Source organism: Marmota marmota, unplaced genomic scaffold (genome assembly GCF_001458135.2).
Source record: "Marmota marmota marmota unplaced genomic scaffold, marMar, whole genome shotgun sequence".
In the NCBI taxonomy this organism is placed as follows: domain Eukaryota; kingdom Metazoa; phylum Chordata; class Mammalia; order Rodentia; family Sciuridae; genus Marmota; species Marmota marmota.
The window spans coordinates 449,101-458,535 of NW_026005887.1; the positions used below are offsets into that span (position 1 = coordinate 449,101).

General features: G+C 42.4%; 1 long non-coding RNA gene across 1 annotated transcript in view; it reads right to left on the minus strand.

Moving 5' to 3' along the window:
- LOC107161018 overlaps positions 1-9,435 on the minus strand; it is a 23,811-nt gene that overhangs the window by 2,361 nt on the left and 12,015 nt on the right. The window contains exon 3 of the long non-coding RNA XR_001505922.2: positions 7,570-7,645. This is a non-coding gene — a long non-coding RNA (uncharacterized LOC107161018). The remainder of the gene's footprint in view (positions 1-7,569; positions 7,646-9,435) is intronic.

Sequence of the window (9,435 nt, forward strand, 5' to 3'; positions counted from 1 at the left end):
CCCCCCCCCACCACCACCACTAACAAACTTGTATTTTGGCAATTTGGTGGCATTTTAGGAGGTAATGTGTTTTCCTCCATTTATGATATTTTTCCTTCTCTTAAAATATTATGTTAATTGCCAAGATGTGACTGGGTCATATTTAATGCTTTCTTTCCTTTATTTCTTGAATGACTGATGTGTGAAAGTGGGATGGGTGGGGAATGTATGAGGCTTCTGTTCCCGTGGCTTTCACTGAAAATGAAGCTGTACAATAACCACATTGAGCACTGCAGAATGATGAAAGAACATGTAGGCCAGGGTGCACCCTACAGAAAAAAATATATATTATTAAGAAATATAGGAGTCATAAAGGAAAGAAAACTTACAGAGAATAGAGCCTAATCTGAATTTTTCAGTGAGTTCCCAGGAAACACTTGGTAGTCTATGCATTATTTTATTGATCCACCCAGTGCTCCAACATGTGTTCTCAAAATATTTCTGCATTTTATTTTTACCATGAATCTTTAGGAGTCTTCCCTGAAATCTTTATTCCTGTCAGGTCAAAGGATTGAGAATTAATTTGGGGTCTTAAAGAGTTCTCTTTGCTATTATGCACTCCTCTAAAATACGTTGCCATTAGTCTTCCCCAGGACATTTGCCTTTTTTGAAGTTTTGTATAAATTAGCCTCGAAGATTACACCATAACTGAGGTTAGCATTGATTTATGACAAGTGAAGGACATACTCATGGGTCTGTAAAGACAAGGACAAAAAATTCAACTTACCGCCCTTACTAAAGGACTCCCCTTACCTTGACTCTCCTGAATTATTAATGAAATAATTCACTACCACACCCTCCTTTTCCTAAATGTTTAATCAATCCTTCTCAATGATGTGCTCCCTTCAGAGGAAGAAAGGGAGGAAGGGAATTATTGGACTGCTGATCATGTATTGAAACATGGTTGAAAAATTTCGATGTGGGGTGTTCCCTTCCCACACCTATTCCAGGTGTTTCTGAGTATATAAGCCTGGGTCTGTGTCTACCAAGCTCACTGTAGACTCACTTTTACCTTTCTTCTCTGGTGGGATGGGATCAATAGTCTCAGGAGCACAGCACCTAACATGGTGCCTTACAAAGAGTAGTTTCATAATACAGATTTGTTGGGAGAGGAAGAAATGAATGAGTCCTTTTCAGACAAACTCATCAGAAATTACCTCATTCTCTATATGTCCTTTTCTGTTTGGCAGCTGACTGGCACCAAATTTTGTTTGCCTTTGTCTACAATGGCCAACCCTCTCAGAGTGCCTGGGACTGAGGGGTTTCCTGTACTGTACAACTTTCCCCATCTTAAAATTGGAAAAGTCCCACACAAACCCAGGACTCTAGGTCAGTCACCTTGCCTTCTTGCTGGGAGCTATTTATTTTTCTTTAGTTTTCATCACCAGTTTCCCTTTCTTTGTAAGTGTTTATAGATCACAGACTGTGGAGTCCGTGGTGAGAAGGAAAAAAGAATGTACGAACTATGGTGTGCTGTGGAGGTTCCCAACGTCTGGTCCCCAGACCAGCAGCATCAGCATCATTTGACAATTTCTTTAGAAATGCAACTGTTCACGTCCCACCCTGACCTACTAAATCAGGAACTCTGGGAGTGGAGACCACCAGTTTGTTTGAGCAAACCCTCCAGGGGATTCTGATGCACACCAAAGTTTGAGAATTACTTGAAGGGAAGAGGCCTGTTGCTGAATTTCTAAGCCCAGTTCTGGCACTAAATGACTTGAGGCATGCCCTTCTATTTTGAACTTCAGTTTGTTCTTTGGTGAAGTGAAAGCCTTGGACTAGGCAGCATCTAAAGGTTCTGCCATTCTGTAGTTATGCGACTTAGGTCATTTTGTCTGGCTTTTCATTTACCTCTCATACAGATACAGAACAGAAAACACCTACCTCGGGAGGGGAGGGGAGGGGGGATAGTAGAGGATAGGAAAGGCAGCAGAATACAACAGACACTAGTATGGCAATATGTAAATCAATGGATGCGTAACTGATGTGATTCTGCAATCTGTATACGGGGTAAAAATGGGAGTTCATAACCCACTTGAATCAAAGTGTGAAATAAGATATATCAAGAACTATGTAATGTTTTGAACAACCAACAATAAAAAAATTAAAAAAAAAAAGAAAACACCTACCTCATAGAGTTTTTCAAACAACTTTGTGGTTATTAAACTAAGATGTTCACAGCACGCATTGTTGCCCAACAATAATAGCCAACTCTTACATAGTGCTGTCTATGTGCTGGACACTGTTCTAAGTGCACTTAATCTCCACAACAACCCTGTCGCCATTTTACAGATGGAAACAAAAAAATAGAGGCAAAGAGAGATTAAGTGGCTTACCCAAGGTCACAAGGCTAAAATAAGTGTCAGACTTTAAATTAGAAACCTGAAGACAGTGGCTCCAGCGACAGTTCTTTTAACTAATCTGCCATATTGCTCAATAAATTTTGTTAACTCCCTCACCCTTTCCATGCTTACAGTCTAACCAACCATTCACAGACAATAATCATCATTCCCACTTTCACAGTTCTTCCAGCAAGATCTTGAAAGAACCATGAGCATACATAGATTAGTTTTGCAAGTAGTTTGGGAAAAAAAAAAAAAAAAAACTCAAAAACATTTTCTAGAAACATTGTCTGTGTCCTCATCCCCACACACCTTTAGCTCGTCAGAGCCAAAGACCCTGGCAGAGTTTGGTAGATGTTCTTTTTTGTTGTTGTCATTGTTGTTCAGACTTATAGCCAGGGGTTGGCAAGTTTGTGGGTAGCCACATTCTAGTCCTTGGCTTTACACAGTGAATGTGGCTTTTGCCCTCCATCTTGCTCAGAGTACTTTCGGACCCCTATTCCTTGTAGGAGCTTAACTTCTGTCCACCATGCTTTGCTTCCAGACAAGCAAGCCTGACACTTCAATATGGAGACAAGCATCTGATCACATTCGTGTGTTTTTGTCTTGGCCATGCCTTTTTGAGTTTACTTTGTTAAATTTAGTATATCACTGCCAAGTGTTCCATAGCATGCAGTAACTGTACCATCTTGGATGCGAAGTCAATGGAAATCTTTCCCATGTGGATTTTACTCTTCCCTGATTTCCTGAGTCGAGTTCGCAAACTACAGAGTGCACACTTTCTTGATGAGTTGGGTTTATCATTATGACTATCTGTTTTTGTGCCAGGCAATAATGCAGTATAAAGTCTTAGCTTGATTAATGGAAAACAACCTTCCTTTCTGGAAAAAAAAATCAGGCTTCTTTTGCAATTGTGATAAATCATCTTAAGCCATGTTGGTGTGTAGCATACAGATTCGTAGTAGTGTTCTAACTTACTTTCTGTGTGGGTAGATAAACACGGTCATTTATCCTGTGCACAACAGAGGATCACAAGTGTGGATGCTGTGTAAACTTGTGAAGTTAGTAAAGGTTTTCTCTGCTAGAGCCATCTTTATCCACAGTTTACCCATTGGGTGGTAGGCACTCTCTCCAATTCAGGTATTTAGTATACATTTGGATTATGCTTTCTGGCTCCCTCTCTGATGCCTTGACTCAGGCAGGATAGTGTTATAAGAAGAACACAGACTTTAGAATGACCTAGGCTTAAATTCCATCTTATTAGCCTGACGAATTTTGGGAAATCAGCTTTCCTTCCTTGAGGCACTGTTTCTTTTTTTTTTTTTTAGAGAGAGAGAGAGAGAGAGAATTTTTTTAATATTTTTTTATTTTTTTTTTTAGTTATCGGCGGATACAACATGTTTATTTTGTATGTGGTGCTGAGGATCGAACCCGGGCCGCACGCATGCCAGGCGAGCGCGCTACCACTTGAGCCACATCCCCAGCCCGGCACTGTTTCTTCATATGCAATATCAACTACCTAAAAAGGGGATGGGTACAAAAAAATTAAAAGCCGTGATGCAGAATGAACTGAGATCTTGGGTAGAAAGCATCCACCAGAGTGAGCAGCACATAATTTACAGTCCGTACACACTAGCCGTTTATCACTGTTGCCAATATCATTACTTGGGAAAAGAGGAGGGATTGGGGCTAGCCTATGAAATCAACAGCCTTCTTAGAAGCAGCAAAGTTAGGAGACTCAGAACTGGAAAGGTGCAGGAAAATGCTAGGGGTCATGAAGTGCAGGTCTATGACAAGGTATCTGACCTTAAAGGCCTGAGGGTTTATGGATAGGAAGTTGTTTGGGGGCTTGGGTGATCTGGGGATTCAGAGATGAAACAGAAGAATGGTCAGAGAGCCTGATGAGACAAATTAGGTCTGCAGAGTTTTAGGAAGAGTGGCTTGGGAAACACGTGTGGAGAATGAATGAAATAGGCAGGTGGACACCCATGTCCATGGTGATGTATAGGTGGGACCCATAGTTCTACATATAGCTTAATTGCCTCTCAGAACCCTCTTCATTTGAGAGGCTTCATTCACTCTCAGAACCCCCACTGAAACTACTATGAAATGATTTTTGAAAGGATTAGAGGAACAGGATTTGGAGGATATGATGGGGAGAACAGGAAAGGAAGCAGCAACTAAAGTTGGAATGCTGAAAAGCACGTGGATGACTAGCAGTTGACGTAGCAGATCCAAGAAGACCACAAAGTAGGAATCCTGAGACCTTAGTGGGAAAAGCCAAAAGCCAACCTGTATCATCACCTGCCCCCAAGGATCTTCAAAAATTGCAACAGGTAACTTTGGAAGTGGAGGTGAAGGTGGCTAGGCACCAAAATAATGAGTGTGTCTGTAAACTGGTTTAAGACGTAAATTCATTCCCAAATCCCCTCCAGCAGCCAAAGCCAGTGAGGGGCTGGCCTCTCCCTTCCCAGAGAGAAATCTGGAGTGCCGTTCCCTGGAGAGTGTAAAGGAAAGAGCCTCTGGACTAGAAATTCCTAAACCCGGTTGAGGGCTGGGTTCTCATATTGAAAACAGGGGGCTTAAGAGGATGCATACATCCTGAAAGCTGTGAACCTCCAGTCTTCTTCACTGACTCTGCCCCTAAAATCTGGCATCTGAAAGAGTCTTCTGTGGGCCATCTGACCAACCCAATAGAAAATATCTAAGGACAGTGACACTGAAGGTTCCCCAGTAAAAGGCCCAGCCAGGTTACTCTATCATGAGATGCATGGTTTATAATGTGAGGGACAGGCGAAGGAAGACACCCATCCAGTTGAGGGCACTTACTTTTAGACCAGTTAGTTACTGCAAGGAAGGGAGTCAGACAGAGAAGAGGAAGCGAGTAGAGACCTTGGTGAGAGGAGGTCATTGATGGAGTGAATGAGGCACCTAGGGAGGCAGGGTGTGCTAGAATCCAGAGCGGGAGTAGAAGAGACAGCCTGAGACAGGACAAAGAACCTTTATCCCCCACTAGGATAGGATGAAAATAGTGAGATTTGGTTGAAAACTGAGTTTAATCCATTATTATTTTGCAACTCGAATATCCATGGCGTCGTGCTAGGTAGTATTCATTCATCCATCCACTCATTCACACGACTTTTTTTTTTTTTTTTTTTGGAGCAACTACTGTGCTCCCAGCACTGTGCACAGTGCTGGAGATACCAAGACGAATCAAAGTTCCAGGCCTCATGGAGGTTACAGTCATAGGGCAAAAGCAGACTCACAACATTGGGAGATAAGTGCTTTGAAAACTGAGTAATAGGGGCTGTGGGGACATAGACAAGGGATGTGAGAGACTACCGGGAATTAAACAGGTATGGAAATCCCTTCAAAACAAGACAGATTGCTCTGTGAGTTCAAGGGTAGAGAGATCTCATCCAGCAGGGCTAATCTGCAAAGGTATCATAGGCTAGGTGGCCTTTGAGGTGAAATTAAGAGGATGCCTTGGGTTTCTCTCAACTTGCAGTGATATTGGGGTTAGAGTGTCCTCCAAGATGTGGAAACACATGCAAAGATCCAGAGACAGGAAATCGCAAGAGGATGTGTTTGGAAAAGAGGGAGAGGCCCTGGTTGAGCACAGAGAATAGCATGGCAAATACTGGGTGGTGCAGTTGAGAAGCAGGAATAGGGTGAGATGCAAAAATGTCATTGAGGCAACATCACAAAATGCAACAGTGTTGAACTAATGAGTGGTATAAAGAACACCAGACTGGTATTAGAAACCTGCTTACATTCTAGGCCCAGCTCTGCCACAAAATTGCCCTAGGTATGGTACGTGGCAACACAAGTAATGTCTGAACCTTTGTTTCTTCATCTGTCAACTGGTAGTAAGAATACCTTCCCTGCCTATTTCATGGTGTTATTAAGAGTCTATGAGTCAGTGAACATGAAAACGAACCTTTTAACAAATCTTTAAAGCAGTGGTACACACGTGTAAAGGGTTATTATTGAGGAAATGCAATGTGCTGGGGACACATCGGCAACTGAATAACCAGGGCGCGGGGGCGAGCCTACTGAAATATTCTCCTATCTATGAGAATTTTAACAGGCTTTTGAATGTAGTTGTTAGGGCTGGGGATATAGCTCAGCTGGTAGAGTGCTTGCTTTGCATGCACCACAAAGCCCTGGGTTCTAATCCCCAGTACCACAAAAAAAAAAAAAAAGACAAATGTAGTTGTAAGGTAACATGGTGAGTGACTCAACTCCTGATCATTTGGAACATCCATACATCAAATTTACACAGAAGGAAAGTAGATTTGCCCTATCTGGTAGCCCACCTATGAGGACCATAAAGCAGTAGCTATTCTTTTAGAAACATAACAGCTTAACAGGAAAGACAAAAATGGACAAGTTTCCAGTTGTTCTTCATTTGCACAATCAAAATTCACTGACCACTCTGCTGAGTACTGAAGGCAGGGCACAGTAGGGGAGAGACATACAATTTGTGCCTTCAAGCAGATCTCCTTCTGCCATGGGAGGCAGGCATATTAACAGTCAGTGTCAATAGCAGGTAAGCACAAGGGGTCCGTGATAACTCAGAACAAGGGTACCTAAACCAGTGTTTTGCAGCTCAGTTTATATAAATATGAAGTAATACCATTCCTCTGGCTTTACAGGTGAGGAAACAGACTCCAGAGAACAAGTGACAGAGGCAGTACTTTAACCTGGGCCTTTGAACTCTTGGTCCAGGGCTTTTTCTTCCTCACCACAGCTGCCTGTTTTGCTTTGTAAGTATGTTTAGGCCTAATGCAATGGCAGAAGATAATGTTCTTTTGTGTGTCCCTGCATGTCCTAGACTGCTCACTCCTTTCCAAGAGATGGATAGGAAACTGGGGGCTGGAGCACCTCCATGTGTCCAAAATGTTGTATTTCAGACATCTTTTTAAAAAGTAATGGGCTGGGGTTGTGGCTCAGTGGTAGAATGCTTGCCTAGCACACGTGAGGCACTGGGTTCCATCCCAGCTCCACATAAAAATAAATAAATAAACAAAGTAAATGTATTGTGTCCATCTACAACAACAATTTTTTTTAAAAAACGTAATGAAAGTTTTCACAATATAAGTTCCTGTTGAAAGTTCCTCAAGAACCCAGGAGTGTGTGCTTCTTGTGTGTGTGTGCGTGTGTGTGCGTGTGTGCACATGCTCACCTGTACACAGGTGCGTATGCATCAGAGTTTGGAGCAGGGACGGTTGGAAACATTGGCTCCTACATTTTCAACAAGCCTGTGTGGAGAGAAAATGGAAGGTGAGTCCCAACAAAACTGGCAGAAAACGACAGATGAAAACCAGTCAGAGCAGAGATCTCAGGAGACACCAGGAGAGTGGTGTCTTCTGCCCATATCTACTGCTTCACTGGCAGTTCCATACAAAGTATACATAGGGAAAGTGGTTTTCCATCCAGGCCTTCTCTTCTGGGAATTTTATGGGAATTCCCAGGTGTTGTGTGGGTCATTAGAGAAAAAAGGAATGATTTCTATTTCTGGAAATATTGCAGACTACATAATCTGAAATCCCTCCTTGCTAGAAAACCCAGATAACTGATGGTCCATTGTTGCCAAAAGTGACATCCCATGAATATCTGGGAACCTCCTTCCATTTCAACACTAAGGCAACTGAAAAAAATGAAGGGACCATACTTACTCCTAAGATATCCTCCATCCATTTCTTTGGACCCTATCATTCTTCAGCTCTTGTATCCACTGGTTCACTTGACCCTTTACTGAGCACTGAGTGTATATCAGGCATTGGTTGTATTTAATGAATACAAAGTTGAAGGGCATGGTTCTTACACTCAAATATCTCAGGGTGTTGGGCAGGGACTCTTAACCAGAGCTGTACCTCAGAATCACTGGAGAAGGTTTGCAATAATGCATTCGCCTGTCCTTCCCACCTCCCTCAAGATTAGAATTTCATTCTGGAGGGAAACAAATGACCTGAAATTCTTTCTGTGTTGAACTCTTAAAACCTGGAGTCTGAACAGAATCCAAAGCTTTACATGGCCCTCTACAGAAATACGAAGGGAAGGGGGCTGGAGTTGTAGGTCAGTGGTAGAGCGCTTGCCTAGCATGTGTGAGGCACTGGGTTTGATTTTCAGCACCACATATGAATAAATAAAATAAAGGACCACTAAAAACTAAAAAATATATTAAAAATTAAAAATGAAAAAAAAAAAAAGAAAGAAAAGAAAAAATGAAATACAAAGGGAAGGAGAATTTCCTCCAGACAAGATAGATGCTCAAGCTCAGGGGAAGGTGCCCAAGAGGTGAGATCTCTTCAGCAGCAATATCAAGAAATGGGTAGATTTGAGAGGCATTTTGCAGGTTGAGTCGAAGGGACTTGGTGCCTGCTTACCTGTGAGAGAGGGGTTGAAGGAGAGGAAGATGTCAAAGTGACTCCTGAGACACCACAGGTGTCTCCAATTTCATATATTCCAAACCGTACTCACCTTCCAACCAATACCTGCAAGTTCTCCTTCACCCCATATCTCCAATAATGGCTCCAAAGTCCACAATCAGCACACTCTACCCTCAGGGAGTCATTCCAGAGCCTCAGCCATGGCAGCCGCCACCGCCGCCGCCGCCTCCTCCTCCGCCGCCGCCTCCTCCGCTGCCTCCTCCTCCTCCTCTTCCTCCTCCTCCTCCTCCTCCACCACCATCATCATCAAAATCATAATCTCTTTATTATGAAGTTACAGTAAGAGTACTAGGCAAAAACAGTTTTTTCAGCTCCATTATAATCTTATGGGATCACCATCATATTTGCCAACTGTAATTGACTAAAATGTCCTTATATAACACATTTCAGTTTGTTAATAACTTTCCTTTCCTTGAATTTTGCCCTCAGCTGTATAGAACCATAAGGGAGAAGTTATTAAATAGACATCAGCATTCACAAGAGAAGGGATTGTAATAAGCATCACCTTGGTCATTTGACCCCAACAGAAGACATTTTATTTCTTGAGGCTCTGCAGTTGGCACAATGTGTTCATTCTGTTGTCCCACTCACTAGAGACT